The sequence below is a fragment of the Pinus tabuliformis genome, chromosome 1_2, assembly GCF_031772625.1.
Source record: "Pinus tabuliformis cultivar Carrire ecotype Pingquan chromosome 1_2, CPIR1, whole genome shotgun sequence".
Taxonomy (NCBI): Eukaryota; Viridiplantae; Streptophyta; class Pinopsida; order Pinales; family Pinaceae; genus Pinus; species Pinus tabuliformis.
Genome location: NC_142298.1, coordinates 91,545,917 through 91,564,282, shown reverse-complemented (window position 1 = coordinate 91,564,282; position 18,366 = coordinate 91,545,917). Strand labels below are relative to the sequence as shown.

At 34.8% G+C, this 18,366-nt stretch overlaps 2 pseudogenes; one reads left to right on the top strand and one right to left on the bottom strand.

The window, feature by feature from the left end:
* Nucleotides 1-11,166: 11,166 nt before the first annotated feature.
* LOC149204591 (OBERON-like protein) overlaps nt 11,167-18,366 on the bottom strand; it is a 50,339-nt pseudogene continuing 43,139 nt past the window's right edge.
* On the top strand, nt 12,950-13,807 carry LOC149204592 (homeotic protein knotted-1 pseudogene; annotated as a pseudogene).

The following is an 18,366-nucleotide window of genomic DNA, read 5'->3' as shown; positions in this document are numbered from 1 at the left end:
CTTGATTGTTTCTGGAAAAGACTAGATTCTTACATTGTCCAATGTAAATTCATGACACTTTTTCAAGCTTAGATGGAACAAAAAGGAACCAAGCTAGAAGTTTATTTAAAGAATCCTTACTTAGCCAAAAGTAAATGTTAGCCCTTTCCAATCAAAAAGCATAAATGTAAAAAGTTTAAGAAATTCAGTGAAGAGAATGTAGAAATGTTCTTTAGAATCAACACTCGGATATTCCACAGTTTTCATTTTTGCTTTGTTGACGTTTCGAGTCTAGACCAAGACTCATCATCAAGACTTCACATAAACATAGCTAAGAAATATTTCTTTTTAAAAGAGATATTCATTGTCGAATTAACAAGAAAGTGACATTTAGGAATAGCGGTTGTTACACTATTTGGCCCAAACAATAAATAGAAAAAAAACCATTTTCAATTTAGTAGGAGCATGTTGGGCAAATAATCTCACAATAATACCCATCATTGAACATTATGACCCACTAAATCACTTTTACACCCTTTTGACAAAGTACTTAAAAGTTGTGAACAATGTCATAACAATACTTCTAGATATAGAACAAGCATTTCAATCTTTCCTCTATTTTATGATATGGGTATTTGTCCTTCAAATAGAGTTATGTGGCACAAAACCACTTTCACCCTTAAGAAACAATGTGATTGTAAATGCATGGTGAACCCTCTTAGCACAAATATTCTCTTTGTATGACATAGGATTCTCTGACTAGTGCCAAGTTTAAGGGTGTCAAAGACTTTAGATTTTAACTATGATATGGTGCACGCTTGGCTTCAAGACAACATATTCTTTAGGAATTTCATGTTGGGAAACCCCCAAATTTGTTTCCAGGAAAACTGAAGTTAAATGGAAATTGTTTTGTATAATGGTTGTGATTCATATGGATGCACATTAATATATATGTTTTTCCCTAAATTTGAATCATTTATGTAATTTTCGGTGACCTTTTGGCATAGTTAATGCACTAGTGTTGTTGTTGCAATATTTGGCCCAAACAATAAACAAAAAAAACCCAATTTCAATTTAGTAGGAGCATGTTGGGCAAATAATCTCACAATAATACCAATCATTGAACATTCTAGCCCACTAAATCACTTTTACATCCTTTTGAAGTCCTTCTACAAAGTACTTAAAATTTGTGAACAATGTCATAACAATACTTATAGACATAGAACAAGCATTTCATGCTTGCCGCTATTTTATGATATGGATGTTTTTCCTTCAAACAGAGTTATGTGGCATAGAACCACTTTCACCCTTAAGAAAAAATGTGGTTGTAAATTCATTGTGAACTCTCTTAGCACAAATATGATTTTAGTATGGTATAGGATTCTCAAACTAGTTCTAGGTTTAAGGGTGCCAAAAAATTTAGATTTTACCTATGATATGGTGCATTCTTGGCTTGAAGACAACATATTCTTTAGGAATTTCATGTTGGGAAACCTCCAAATCTGTTTCTAGGAAAATTCAAATTAAATGGAATTTTTTTGTATAATGGTTGTGGTTCTCGATGCACATTAATATATATGTTATTTTCCTAAATTTGAATATTTATGTATTTCTTGGTCAACCAGTTTCTTTATCTGGTTTTTATCTAGTTCTATTTCAATTTTACGAAGAAAAAAAACTCGGGAACTTGAGATGATAAATTAATATCCTCCCCAACCAAGTTCAATTGTTGCTTGTAATGTGATTGTTTTTCATGAGACAATTGTTGATCCATACAAAAAATGTATATATTCTTAGAAAATGATCTATCTATGAATATGGAAGTGTTCAGCTTTCTTTTTCAGGACATTGTATTTATGAAAATCTAAAAGTCAAATCTTTAAAATAACACAATTAATAGGAGTGACAAGGTATGTTAGGCAGTGGTAAGCTGGAAGTCAAATCTGAAATAATTTTGGATAGTTGAGAACTTCGTATGTGTGTGTAAGAATTGAAATCCATGAACACAATCACAACTCATCATATAATACTCTAAGATCTCCAAAACCCTAGATAGAGAAAACCAATAAAAACCTTAGCTCCACCAAAGGTATTTCAAAAAGATTGATTGTTGGAGTATCTTTGGTGGAGCTAGGGTATATCCTAGTTTTCCCTATATAGGATTTTTGAAGGCATGGAGAATTATATGATAGGTTGTGATTATTTTCATGTGTTTCATTTCTTCTTTATATATATGAATTTTTTGGGTGAATGCTCCAAGAAACACTAGCACCTTAAGACAAAAACACATAGAGGACAAAGAAGATTGAATGAGAGAGAGAGAGAGAGAGAGAGAGAGAGAGAGAGAGAGAGTAGCACTGCTCTTACATCTCTAACCCAAGTACGAAAAGGAATATGCACAAGTTCATGATCGACTATAATAACAACTCACTCCTTCCTCTATTTATATGAGAGGTAAAGGGGATATACAATAACAAGTGAACCTAGTCCACTACAAGCAAACTTGCAATACACAAGTAGGTCAACCCATGTGAAGCACTGTACTCTAAGTGACATGTGTGAGGCTCAAAGGTGACAATGATTAACAAGGAAGGCTTCCATGGCATGAACACTACTTCCCAAGGTCTGACAATCCTCCAAATGTCCAAAGATCCAATGCATCTCCATGACCATGTGTCTCCTTAAGGAAAATGCATATCCAAGGTCATGTGTCGCCTTAAGGACTCCCACACCTAAATATCCACTCCCTCAACCCAAGATTCCACATGTCAAGTGTAAACCTCCATGCAAGCAACCAAGCAACCTCGTGCTATATAGGGCTCAATAACCTCCTCTGAAATACCCAACTCTACTCCAAGCACATAAAATCCCTTCATGCATCAACAACATGAAGTCACCAAGCTCCATACTTATCCAACACTTCGAGGAAGAATGTCTTTCAAACATCCAAACAAGGTCTAATAGAAAATAGTAAACCACCTCCAATGTCCAAGTCCATCATGGAAGAGCATGGTCCAACCATACACCATGCACCCCACATCTTTCATTTCTTCTTTATATATATGAGGTTTTCAAGTGAATTCTCCAAGAAACACTATCACCTTAAGACAAAAACACATAAAGTACAAAGAAGCTTGAACAAGAGAGAGAGAGAGAGAGAAAGTAGCACTATTCTTACATCTCTAACCCAAGTATGAAAAGGAATATGCACAAGTGCATGATCGACTATAATAACAACTCATTCCTTCCTCTATTTATATGAGAGGTAAAGGGCCTTAACAATAACTAGTGGACCTAGTCCACTACAAGAAAAATTGCAAGACACAAGTAGGTCCACCTATGTGAAGCACCCTACTGTAAATGACATGTGTGAGGCTCAAAGGTGACAATGATTAACAAGCAAGGCCTCCGTGGCATGAGCACTACTTCCCAAGGTCCAAAAATCCTCCAAAGGTACAAATCTCCAATGCATCTCTATGGTCATGTGTCTCCTTAAGGAAAATGCATACCCAAGGTCATGTGTCACCTTAAGGACTCCCACACCTACACATCCACTCGCTCAACCCAAGCATCCACATGTCAAGTGTAAGCCTCTATGTAAGCAACCAAGCAACCCTGTGCTATCTAGGGCTCAATACCTCTGAAATACCCAACTCTACTCCAAGCACATAAAGTACCTTCATGCATCAACAACATGATGTCACCAAGCTCCATACTTATCCAACACTTCGAGGAAGAATATCTTTCAAAGATCCAGACAAGGTCTAGCAGCAAATAGTAAAACACCTCCAATGTCCAATTCCATCATTGAAGAGTATGGTCCAACCATACACCATGCACCCCACATCTCACGAATTATCCCCAAGGCCCAAAAATGGTGTAAAAATTTTCAAAGTAACCCGAAAAGCTAAAAATTATGTCCCTCTCATCATAAAATTCTTTGTAACTCCATGCATATTCGGTTACAACTTCCACTCATAAGTGTCACTAATCAAAGTTCGTAGCTCCTCTTTTCTAAAAAAAGTGGGAAGACTAAATATAAAATGACCATTAGACATTGGAGTAGAGGCTTTTTATGAAGGTGGTCTGAAAGAGACCATTTGGGGCAAGGGCAGTATCCATACTGCCTTGGTCCGAAGTTGGCATCCATACCTTGGCGAAGTTGCTTGTGAAGTGCGATATTGCATGGGTTTTGGAAGAGACTATTTGGGGTAGGCAGCATCCATATTTTTGTTGATTTGACTTGAGTTAACATCCATACATTCTCATAAGAATTCCTTTGTATCATATTTATTTTGTAGGTTACTCAGCTACAAACTACTTCTGCTAGCATTTACATTTGTTCTTCAAAATCAATATCTAGTTCTGGTTGAAATCACTAGCATTTTTTGTCATTGCTTGTCTTCATATATTTTTTATTATTTTGTAATTATTCAAGTTTTTGCTACAGTCAAGGCCTTCTTAATTTCTGATTTTTGGTCTGCTTTATTTTTTAGATTTTAGATCTAGTTCTGGAATTTTTGGATTTCAAATTTTGGTTATAATAGCAAAATTCTGGGTTGGCTCAAATCATTGGTATTAAAATTCCAATTAATAGCATATTCATAACACATTTTTCATTACAATTCATAATATTTACTTATGTTCACCAATATGTTTATCTTTCAAGGAATCCCTGTACACAAGATAAAGCAAATCACAACTCATTGATATATTGTAAACAACATACACATCAACACAAGAACACTCATAGATGGATTCATAAATGCTATATCATACATTCGTATACAGTTTTATTAGTAATCTAAGTGTCATCAAGATGTGATCATTCTTTCACCTTAAGACCTAACTCATGTAGTCATTTCCTCCCCCTATTTATAGATTTTACAATATCCTCAATGTAGATTGTTTCGAAAAAGTATAAAATGATTATCTAATTTCTAATCTTTACCATTTGACAAATTCAAAGTTTATTTTCCAATAAATTTATCACTTTGATCAAATCAAAGATGATCATCATTCCTCTCATCCATTGGTAATCAAGGAAGTAATTTGCAACCCTCAACATTAATCTTTTTTGCAGTGTCAAAGATGACAATCCTCCTCCTGGGCCCTAATTGTTAAAAGACAAGTTTCCAAATTGTTAAGTATCCTACCATGAAATATGTCATCATTGAGTTTGTCAAAGTCAAAGTTGATCACCAATCCCATGCTTGGAGGTCTTTGGAATGGGCAATTTTCCAAGTTAGCCTCTATTATGATTTTTTTCCATGCCATGTCTAAGGGGGCACCTACTCATATTGTTCACCAACACCATATCCTACCCCGATTTATACTCCCATGGGCCAAAATATGCTTTTTGTAAGACCAACTTTGCTTTTTACCTATTATTTTCATAGCACCAAAATGTCCACTTGCAAAACCTAATGAATGATAAGGAAAACGAACTACCCTAAATTCCATGAAACATCATATTCCATACTTAGAATGCACCCCAAGGTGGAAAATTTGCATTTCTCAGGTTAAAATTTGCATTACAGCCATAATTGATTACACACAACCTCCTGCAGATGTACCTATGGAGAAGTCATAAAATATAGTTCTACATTATTTCTCCTTGTGCATCTTCCTACACTTCCATAATTCTAATGTATAGCTTCAAGTGAGAGTATTGTGTGAGAAACAATAGAAAAAAATAGTAGCTAGAACATTGGTAATAACATCAAGGTAAAAAGGTAAATGGGAGGAATTTGGATAAATAATTCCTATGGAGTATATTCGAAGCCTATTTCTACCGATCGTGCCACTTATAGATCCAAACCCTTGTGAACAAAGACTAAATAATGGTATTACAAGGATTTTTATTCTTGTTATTGTTAAAATACTCCCTATGGCATAAGATTAAAGAATTGCTTTCATTCATGGAATATAAGACCTCGTATGTGTTCCAAAATACAGGCCAAAAAGTACCATGCCTACATGGCCAAATCTATGAATTCCACCAAGATAAGACAACATTATCTGGTAACTTACTCAACGAACAATTTTTCCATCACATGGAGACAAAAACACTAAGGTATTACAAAAAATTCAAGGGCCTCAAGAAATAATATCAGCATAGTCAGATTCTTTTTTAAATGAAAACAAAAAAGATATTTTGTTAGCCCACAAATACTTACAACCAAACGTGGTTTCCAAAGTTCCTATCCCCAAGCCTTAAAATTGAATTAGATAGAACTCAACCAAAAAAGTACATAGAGTGTGCATTGCTTGAACTTATCACATACACCAAAATGAACACCAACAAATATGTGCATAGGAGTTTCATCACAAAGGATTCTATTACCTCAAGGAATCCCTTTAACACAACCTTTCTTGACATTTTTAGAGAAGCAATCATTTCAATTGCTACATCCATGAATAACCAAAAAATTGGTAAACTCAATTCATGCCTAAGGGCAACCATTTTAGGTTTTATCATGCCTTGTGACAATGTCAGCTACCTAGGGCCATTGCAAAATGACTAGGGTATCAAAAAAAAGAACTAAAGACAAATAATGGGCACTGAATGTTAATAGGACCAAGCATTAAGCTCTATCAGAATACATATAAAACCCCAATTTGGAGGTATTCATCCCATGCCATTTCTAAAAAACCAACACCGAGTGATCCTTCCTTCTATCGCATTCATTTAGAGAGATTATCCATTCTTACACAAAAATATATAATTTACAAAGAGATCAACTTGGAAAAGATAATTATCGAAATAAACAATGATAGATGATCTATACCTTTTCTTATACTACCTATGCATTGAATTTGACCTATGCTTTCCTTGATGCTGCAGGGTCTCATGATTTTGAAGTTTACATATTACCAACCAACTTTGTATTTTGTTTCACCATGATAGTCTACTGTTATGAAATATTTTTGGTAAAATATTGCACTCAAAACCTGGCAGAACTCTTAGCATCCTTTATTTTTCAATCTTGACATTGAGCCCCATAGCTTAAGATCATCCATGCACATATATTATGAGGTACCAAATTATGGGATATTTCTTAAATCCAACCTAGCCTTCTTATATGTTGTTAAATAGGAGAAGTTATCCTTCTTCCACAATAATTATTGGCAGAGGAACTATTCCATCTAATTGAGAAACCATGGAAAGATACATCAAAACATTGAATTTAACCCAGAATGCAAAAGTAGCCTCCTATGCAAGAATTTGGATGGTTTCCTATACAAGAATTTTGAAAAAGGCTAGTTTCGAAAAGCTACTTCCCAAAAAATTCTAAAATTTGAGAATGTCTTTGATATGCACGATATTCAATGAGTATAGGCACCTACAACAATCTTGTTGAATAGCAATAAATATAGAAGAGGTAATGAAGATAAATGCATTGAATCAATGACTAGGATTTTAAAAGTATATATATCTTTAATACCTCAGTAAAAATACCAGATTGCAAAAAAGAGTGGCTTCATCCTATGCAGAAAAAAAAGGAGTGAAATAACATATTGAAAACCATATTCTCTAAAATTATTCCAACTATCTTATGTTGTAATTGATTTTTATTCCAAAATATATGGTGTAGACACAATGCTTGATTTCATAGTTTCTATATCTAGGGCTTGTAAATTTTAATGTTTTCTTCATGCCAAAGAAAGATTGTAGTTCAAAGAGTCATCACTATCTTAGAATATTTGTCTAATAGTTAGTGTGAGAAAGAAGAGCCATATTTTAGAAGGGGGAAATCGACATAAGACCTGATGGAACTATGTGAGGTTGAGGTGAACCCAATATATATGCCTCCCTATTCTGTTGCTAGTTCTTAAAAAGAAATATAATTTTTTTGGATGATAGCTCCGCTGGGTGAGAAAGAAATACGTAACTTCCCCAGCATCAACTCCCACCTCACTATCACCATAAAATGAATGAATGCATCTGATGAGATAAGAGAGATTAGACATGTGCTCCGTAGCTAAGATTGTTGTTCATTAATGACCCATCACTATCCAAGAATTTGGATGGTTTCCTATATCGTATAGGATGGAACTACGTGAGGTTGAGTTGAACCCAATATATATGCCTCCCTATTCTACTCCTGGTTCTTATAAAGAAATAGCGATTTTTTGGATGATAGTTCCATTGGGTGAGAAAGAAATACCTAACTTCCCCAGTGTCAACTCTCATCTCACTATCACCATAAAATGAATGAATGCATATGATGAGACAAGGGAGATTAGACATGTGATCCGTATGTAAGACTACTGTTCATTAATGACCCATCCCACCGATCCCTATCTTTGAAGGGGATAGAGAGGCAACAGTTTTTCATTCCAATGATTCATAAGTCGGAGCAACAATTCTAGCAATAGCTTGAGAAGCACCACCAGTAGCAGAGGCTATGGTAACTAAAGCAGCAAGGCCATACTACCATGGTTCGTAGACTATCCAGTCAAAAATCTAGTCCCATTTGTTTATTAAGATCTGGATACAGATGCAGTTTGAGAATATCCTCAAGCAGAAGCGTATATTTCATCGGTGAATATGCTTGCTAATCCATCCATTTTTTATGTTGTTCCTTACTCTATAGATGGAATTGAATCCACTGCAGCTGCATTTTCAGGAACTATGATTAAATAAATTACTGAATTAATGGGTTAAGCTTCGACTAGATTAATTGTGAATGGAACCGGGGAATGCTTTTGGATTTGAAACTGGATATGGAGCTTGATCTGGCTAGGATGTCGATGGTGCTACTGCTTTGAGAGCCTCTATCTTTGTTAACCTTACTTCTTCTCCTACCTTTGTCTCTTCTATGATTCTGGGTAAATGAGGTTCTCTTCTTATGCCTCTATTGCGTCTTACTCTGTTGTTGGATCAATAACTAGGGAGGAAAATTCAATTCGAGATCGAGAGACATAACTTGGTGTTTCAGATCCATAAGCATAACAAAAGGTGAGCATAGAGTAAAGAGTCAAACCATATCACTTAAGATTTGAAATATGATAAATAGACTTTCTATCTCCTAGGAATGAATCTAGTGCAGTTGGTAAAATCTGCTACATAAGGTGTGTAAAAAGTCTAAAGATACTTCCTATATATTGTGTATGGGTGTCAAAGATATAATAAATGGATAAGACAAATATATATATATATATATATATATATATATATATATATATATATATATATATATATATATATATATATATATATATATATATATATATATATATATATATAGATATATATATATTAAGCTACTCTATTAATGTAAGTAAGTAATACTTAGTGATATGGTGTTTATCCGCGCTTTTCAAAATCAAAATGTGCTAAGTTGGGTTTAAGGTTATGATATCACGGTATCTATTTCTCGTGGATTATTTATATACAAAATTTCTCACTTTCCTTATTTATTTATATATACAAGCTTGGTTTCCTAAGGATTGCTCTTTTTTTTTCTAATCATGAGATATGTTTTCCTTAGGATGATCTAAGAGGATAAGAAAGGTAGGGGTAGAGTAATTGATCTTAGAGTCTAGCCCTGAGTTTTTGATGTTCATCTGAGCCTCAGTGGTTGTAGGTGAGTGTTGTGAGATGTCTGTCTTGGTAAAGGTGGGTTTGTGAGTGGATGATGGGATTGATGATAAGGCTGTACTTTTGATTAGTGCATTGATAGCATGAGATGTGTTGTTGATTCGATAGATGGTGATATTTTTTCCCACCGGACGAACTCTTATTATATGATACAATCTCAGTTGGTTAAATGATGGTTGTATTTGTCTATCAATATCGTATATAGAGATTGTATCTAGTTATTTCTGTTAGTTTATAGGTCTCATTGATAGTTAATTCGAGAGTGGATAGTTTCATAGTTTATCTGTTTGTGTTGTTTCTGTATTGTTCCTTGATTGAACAATGTTCAGTGTTTCTATTGGTTCTCTTGTTGTTTTCCTCTTTCTGTATTTCATTACCGGAAGTTATTAGATGGTAGAGTCAGTTAGATGGCATTACAAGTCCTAGTTCTCGATAGCCTCAGTCACTTATTATTTGTAATGATCGATCAAGTAGCTAAGTCTTCCCCTACTATGATAAGAAGTCATAAATGTCAAGTGTTTCTATTGTGTATCTCCCTCTGTGTTTTGATGAGAATGTTAAGTTGAAGTGTATTTGTTGATTCCTTGTATTTTTGTGAGTGAATTGCTTTAGAATTTGAAGTTGTGCGACACATAAAAATTTCCAACAATTTATAACAGAGTTGTTGGTAAAATGGTCAAAGAATTTTGTAGTTTGCAACCATTTCTGGTATTACTGCCGAGTTTCTAAAAATGTTAAGTGGGTTCTCAAAAAGGTTGTTGGATTCCTCCTTTGTGTTTCATGTAGATGCAAGTTGAATCCATTAGTATAAAAGTTTGTTAGACACCTAATCTGTTAGGGTTGGTGGGGAGGAATTCCAATAGTCATTGAAGTCCAAGTGACCTCTTGGAAGATGAAAACCAAGGGTCATAAAACTATGTATTAATATGTACATCTTGTGAATATAATAAATCCACACGAGTTATTCAAATATTTCCTATCAATTTTGTGTGTGTTTGACCTGGTATCATTGTAGGTTCCTCTCTAGCCTACTTAAATGTGTGAAAGCCATTAGTTTTGTGGCCTTAATGTGGGAACCCTCACCAAAATTGTGCCCTCTCTATGCATGTCAATTTTTCCTGTTGAAACTACACCTAAGCATTTTACCATTTATGTTTTCCATATTGCAAACCTAACACACTTAGCTACCCCTCTACCTAGTTTTGTCACAACTCTAACCAATGTTCACCCACAAGTTTGTTAGTTCTATTTAATGCATGTTAAGGAAACATTGGCATATGATGCTTCCTCCAATCCTACACCCATTTCTCTCCTGCATCATTTGAAACCCTAGAAATGCACACTACTCTTCTCTAGTGGACTCTCTTATGTCTGTTGTAACCCTATTTACCCACAATTAACCTTCAAATATAGTCAGCCCTATATTCAAAGAAAATATCATTTCTTTATGTGTAATAAGCTCTTACCACCATTAGATGATATGATAGCCTTACGAACTAAATATTGTGCATCAAAAGAATTGATATAACAAAAAAATTTGCTATGTGTTGGAGAAACAAAACCTTGAAAGAAATGTTGCATCACACTTTGCAAACTGTAACCTCATGAGCAGCTCTAGTCTTCAGATTTTCCAATAATTCTTCAAACTTCCAAAATATTTTTCTGCCCCTAGAGTCCTCACTTCCATGAAATATCCTCGAAACACAATCAAATTCCTTCATGAGGGCTTCCCTATCCCAATAAAGGTCACAATGTTGAAACACATCCTTCACCCACCCTAATAGTTTTGATGTCCTCTTATAGGTCGTGCACCTGAAAAACATTTCAAATGACACTACACCATGCTCCCATATCCTGAACAGTAAATAAGTCAATGTATAACATCCTGATATGAATATTAAAAGGAATCAACACTTATTTTAAATGACTAAATATATCAAAGCAAAGAGGCATATTGACAGTATTAGAATTTATTAACATGTTGGCAGTACTAGAATTTGTTTAAATCCTCATCTAGCTAGAATATGATAAACCTAAAATTTTGAAAAGAAATTCAAACTTTATAAAACAAATATATAGAAGCTTTTAGCATCATTTCAGTTTTAAATGTTTTTCAACTACTTCTAAAATTGTAAATTCAACAAATAAAATTGATACTAAATACAATGGAATTTAAGAAACTTGTGATGCATAATTTTCATTCCCAATAAATATATCCACCATATCAATGATTACAAGACACTAATATTAACTCGCTTCTCCAAAACCAATTTAACAAAAACAAGAAATAAAACTAAGTAGAAAACCTATAGGAATTAGAAACTCTTATCTCCTCCCCCAAAAATGGTTAAAGCACTGGTGCCTATGCTTATTTTTCTGGCACAGATTACAAAATTTTTGTGTGTCCAGTGGGAACAAGTATCATAGCCCACCCATCAACAAGTATTCACTACAAAGTCGAATTTGCTGCAAATAACGCACATGCAAAGTCTACAGAATCCACTCTAACATGTTATATTTCTACATCATTTATGGAAAAAGATCTCAATGAGGACCGTTTTAGTGACACTGATATCTCGATGAAAAAAGGCTTGAATCACTATTTTTATAGAAGCAAATACTTCTACCTAAACCATGTGCACTGGACATTGACATAGGTGTAATATCACTCCTGCCTTATACAAGGTTTTGCAAAAGGGAAAATTCTTCCTTGTGTTCAAGACCCCCTGTGCCTTCAAGGATCACCCAAAGCTCCGCTTCCAGATCTTCTAGAAATTCTATCTTCAATTACAGCAAGCCTTCCCCCTGCTACATCTCGAAGCAAGATCCGATCTGAATTGGCTACTCTATGTCCCATTGTCTTCAGTGGAAATTCACTTTCTTCTAATGTTTCTTTATACCTCTCCATTTCCTTCTTTCTACCTCCTCTCATCTTCCTTTGCGTAGCTCACATCTCTCAAGTCTATAATAGCAGGAATAGGGTAGAACCTCAAGTTTCATATTTGGCATTTCGTATTTGTATTTTAGTTGCAGAGCTGCAATTTTTTAGTTTCTTGGATCTCAAATAGTGAGATAGTTTTCAGTCGGTCATGGGACATGGTCTGAGCAGTGGAGGGGGGTCTTTGTTTGGTTCGGATGCGCCAGCACCCACAAAGATTGCTGAGAAAATAGAGCCCACCACACAGGTGGTGGTGGCTCCTAATGTGGCTCAACATCCTGCTACTGCTGCATAGCCTGAAGGACAGGAAAGCATAAACATGAACAATTATCATTGGGTTGATGGGCAGAACAATAGAAATTTCATTACTGACTGACCATGATAGCTTATGGTATTCTTGACGTATGAATTAAAGGCATGAAGCTAGCAGGATGGTGACTTCCTTGGAGGTCAATATCAATAGTGCTTGTTCCAGTAACCCTAACGATTCCATTTATGTGCTGAAATAAAAAATTGCTTGCCATCCACACTATCCTTAGATGTTGGCAGCTTACATGGATTTCTAGAAGGTCGGGGCTCCTCCAGAAGTTGTCACGGTACTAGGTGACATTATTTAGGAAAATCAAATTGGACGCCATTCAGGAACTATGGATATTGGAGTGGATCCCAAGCATGATAAATTCATGGAGGCCTACTGCCAGATGTTGATCAGGTACCATTTAGAACTAACGAAGCCATTCAAAGAAGTAAGAAATTTTCTGAACAAGATGGAGACACAACTAAATTGCTTGACTAAAGGAGCTATCAGAAGTTTCCCTTCAGGCTACTATGATGAAAGGGAAGATGGAGTTGGATGCTTGGAAGAGGAGTTCAGTTGTAGTGAAGTCAAAGTCCACGAAGTTGATCTACGTGCGGAAGATAGTGAATTGAAAGATCAACTTCTTCGTAAGTATAGTGGATACTTAAGTAGTCTTAAGTAAGAATTTTTGAAGAAGAAAAAGAAAGGAAAGCTCCCGATGGAGGCAAGCCAAAAGCTGCTTGAGTGGTGGAATGTACATTACAAGTGAAGATATCCTTCGGAAACAGACAAGGTTGCTTTGGCTGAAAGAACTGGACTAGATCATAAACAAATAAATAATTGGTTCATAAACAAGTGAAAGTGGAATTGTAAACCTTCAGAGGATATGCAACTTGTGGTCATGGATAGTCTAAATCCCCATGGTGCTTCCCTTTATAGGATGGATCCGAATGCTAAATGTATTGGTTTTTGTCTGTTCAATTGACTGCCATGCTATCTCTTGCCTTGTGTTCATTATATATGGCAAATATTTATTTGAATGTATAAATATCCCATGTATTTCTCAGCGATAGTTCTCCATGAACGTTCTAGTTTTCCAACTTGTTATTGTATAAATGTCAAATGTTTTCTGGAAAAAAAAAAAAAACAAACAAACAAACAAACAAACAAAACAAAACAAAAAACAAAAAAACAAAACAAACAAACAAACAAACAAACAAAACAAAACAAAACAAAACAAAAAACAAAAAAACTAAACAAAAACAAAAACAAAATAAAAACAAAAAAAAATCAAAAAACAAAAAACAAAAAAAAAAACAAAAAACAAAAAAAAAACAAAAACAAAAAAAACAAAAGACAAAAAAAAACAAAAAACAAAAAACAAAAAAAAAAAAACAAAAACAAAAACAAAAACAAAAACAAAAAAACAAAAAACAAAAAAAAACAAAAAACAAAAAAAACAAAAAAAAATACTTATATTTTGAAAAGTTTACCTAAAGGATTTAGGATCAATGCAAAGTTCATGGTTTGTTTCAATATTTTTGCTACCAACTCTACGCATGTCTGCTTAGTACGCTATGTTTCCCGTGAACTTTCACTCTCTAAGGGAGACTCACACACATTGTCAGGATGGGCAATAGGCCCTCGTAGGTCTATTGATCCACAATATTCAAATGATGCAAGGGAAAGAGAGGTTCATAGGCTAGGAGTCCTAGATTGTTGCCGAGGTGGAGTTTTGTTATTTTTTTTGTTGAAAGGAGGCTCCAGAGGAGGTCCCATGAAATCAACAACCCCACCCAACAAAAAACCTGAATAAAATGAAAGAAATTAATAAAAACCCTACCTTAGAGGACATCCCATGAAATCAACGACCCCACCCAACAAAAAACCTAAAGAAAATTAAAGAAATGAAGAAAAACCCTACCTCATAGTCAAACATTGTGCACATGCAAAATCACAAGGTAATGATTGATTTCAAATAAAGGCACCAGTATTCAACCATGTACATTTCGTGCCATCCCCAAAGAAAAATAACAATAATATTTGACGGACTTGGCCTCATCCAACAAAAAGCTTGAAGAAAATGAAAGAAATTAAGAAAAGCCCTACCTCATGGTCACACATTGTGCACATGCAGAAATGGGAGGTAATGGCTGATTTCAAATAAGGGTGCCATAATTCAACCTGGACATTTCTCGCCATCCCGAAATAAAAATAACAATAATATTTGACAAGCTTTCCCTCCTCGTAGTTACACTAATTCGATATGGAAGCCAAGAGTTGTAAGAGTTTAATAAGGTGTGTTTTGAGGAGATAATTAGAACCATATTAGGTTGCAATGGGTTGTTGCATGGGTTCACTGATAAATATACTCTCTAAATGATTTCAATGTTTACTTATATATAGTGTTTATGATAAATGATTAATGATTTTTTTTGTTGGAAATAGGAAGAGATATATGAGAAAGGAGAGGCACTGAGGTTTGTTGTAAATCAATTAAAAGGAAGGAATAAAATCTCCCAATAATAGGATTTTTCAAGTTTCCTCCTCAATAGAACTATATTTTAGATGGAGCTAGGGAGATGGCCTCAAAAACATTGATTGGGTACTCTAGAAATCAAGACCTAACATATCCAAGTCATTCCATTAGATAGATTCATCTTGGACAAAGGTTGCAAATGCTAAGATGCAAACCTCCCCTTTTTAATGTGGGTTTTAAACCTTCTATTTGAGAATGCTAAAAACAAGTTCAAGATCTTGAAAGGAGTTCCCTGATTTTACCAAAACTCAATATCAATGCTTAATCAATGGTGCAATTCTCTCTATTTGGGTTTGGCCTTGAACTTTGGGATCTATATTTGGGTCTAGTTATCAATCAATCATTTCATTAATGTGTTGAGAAGGTCTTAAGGGATATATGGGATAAGATGGTTATTTTCCAATACCCCTCCCTTGAAACCCTATAAAGAGATGGTGCGCCCCATTTTGTTGTTGTAATATTTCAACCACAAGCTCTTCCTATGAGGATGCCCCTATAGGGAGGGTATGTATAGGAAGTGAAAAGATACCAAAATTTCGTGTTGAGTCAAAGGAGGGTTATAGATTGTAGGTGCATCTAGAGGTCTCAACAAAGGTGAAGGGGAATGGAGTTTACCTCCTATTGCAACACCTCCTATTCCACCATTCGAGGTGCTAAAGGGCACTAACTTTAAGGGTCATAGGTGAAAGCTCACAAAGATCTTAACAATGAGAAGGTAGGAGTGATTTAGCATAGGATTGATTCTTTGAAAGTTGACTTTCTGGGTGAGATTTCTGAGTAAATGGAAAAAATTGAAGCGCTACCACCTACAAATTAAGTAGAGTATGAGCACATGTTTCCTAATATTCAAAGAGTCTCTTCATCTTTTTTCCATGAGATCCATGGAAAGTATGTTCAAGTGTCAATAACTCATGCTAAGATATCATCTTTGATTCACGACACATATACTCCTTCAACTAGTGATGGAGAGTCCAACCAATGAGTAGGAAAGGTTGTTCATTTACAAGGTTGGCATCAATCAAGTATTCTCCCTCTCTAGCCAACTCTAAGATGAGGAGTGTGTATAATGGACTTATTATTGTAAGAAATTGCAAATATTGGATTATCTTCAAGTTCAAGGGCTTGAAGTGGTTGCCTCAACCTACAAATCTTTAAAGGAACTATGTGTTTTTCAATTAGACCCTTACAGTCAAGGAGCTGCAAAAGAGGAAGGTCATATGGCTATTTTTAAGGGGTTGGCCTAAGCTCACCTATGTACTAACTTCTTTTGTCAAATGACAAATGTAACTTTGGTTACTATTACAATAAACTAAATTACTCTCTTCTCACTTGTTTATTCTTGTGTATTATTGATCCCAAAAAATTAGATCATGTGATAAGTAACCTCTACTTGAAGGGTTTGTAGCAATTGTTCAATATTGTAAAAGTCTACAATGTTTATCTTTCACTAACTTTCTCATGAATAAGGCCTTTCAAGGTATTCTAAACAAATACATAGAACAATCATTTCCAATATTATGTGATCCCTCTTTATTGACATCCATGGAGGAATGTTATTGTTAATAACAAAAGTAGGTCACACTGAGTAAGTAGATTTGAGCTCTCTAAATGGACTAACACCATGAGCTACGAATGGAAGCCTAAGATTACAATGAGATCAATGTCCCATAAAACATTATTGAAGTAATGGGATAACACCAAATTCATTCAAGGAATTTAGCTAAGTTTTGTACTCCACTTAGACTTTCAAGTTGGTAGTTGAAGATTCCATGGTCCTAATGAGCATATCATATAGAGAGGAAGACATAACCCATTTCTACAAGAATTTGATCCTTGTGTTCTATGGCATTATGAATACAAAACCATCTTCAATGAGGTGGAGATCATCTCAAACAACTTGGTCCATGCATAGGTAGGTTCAAGAATCATTTCCTTGATTAATGTTTCAAATTATTTAGGTCCTCCTGACTATCAGATTGTTAAGTATGTTCTTTAACACATTCCCTAACATGTCCTTTAGGTTGGATATAGAATGTATCTTGCAATCAATGTATTTTTCCAAAATATTTAGAATTTGAAGCATATTCACTACTATCCTATGACTTGTAATGAATTTATTTCCCCACTCTATAACTTATCTTTGAGAAGGAGTGGGCTGGGTTCTCCCCCACAATTGTGGTTTACTTGGAGTTGATAGGTAGTATATATATAAATAAGAATGGAATATACATACATGCATATGGAGCTACTAATTTGGTAGGGACCACTTTAGATTCATGTTCCAAATTAGTGATTTGGGGTCTCGTAGGTTTGATTGGGAGCCCATTTTGATTACATAGCTCCATCCCTTTGATGTTACTCTAGACATTGGAAGCTTTCCAACTCTGTGAAAATCACCTCAAACGAAGTTTGTATGTGAAAGTTACGTCTCTCGCAAGTTGACCTACCTTATTGACCACCATGGAAATGAGTGGATTCCATGTCAACCCCCATTACTCACACATTTGGGGATGTTCCAAAATAGAAACACTAATTGAAGATTTAAGCATGAAAAAAACCCTAACCTTGATGTTGAATGACTACAGGTTGTGTTATACTAGGTTGCTAAGAAAGGAAGGGGCTCCATTCTTTTGGCATTATTATTATTCCAAAGTTGAGGATGACATCAAAGAATGGGATATTGAGCATAACATAAGGGGTATAATATTTTTGTAGTAATCTTTCATGCCACAGTGTCCATGCCCACTCCAAAGTGAGTGACCCTTGCTTTGTACTTATATTTCATAATTGAAAAAGAGAAACTAGAGCATATGCCTCACCTTATAGCTAGGATTTCTCTCGTATTAGGTTTCCCAAGTCATATATTCTATTCATTTATGTGGATGTTTTTTTTATTTTCTTGTTTCTTCCATTTCGATTTCAAATATATCCATAATTTGGAGTGATACACTAGTAATATTTAATCTAAGATGTGCGATAATAAACTACGAAATAAAATATTTCAA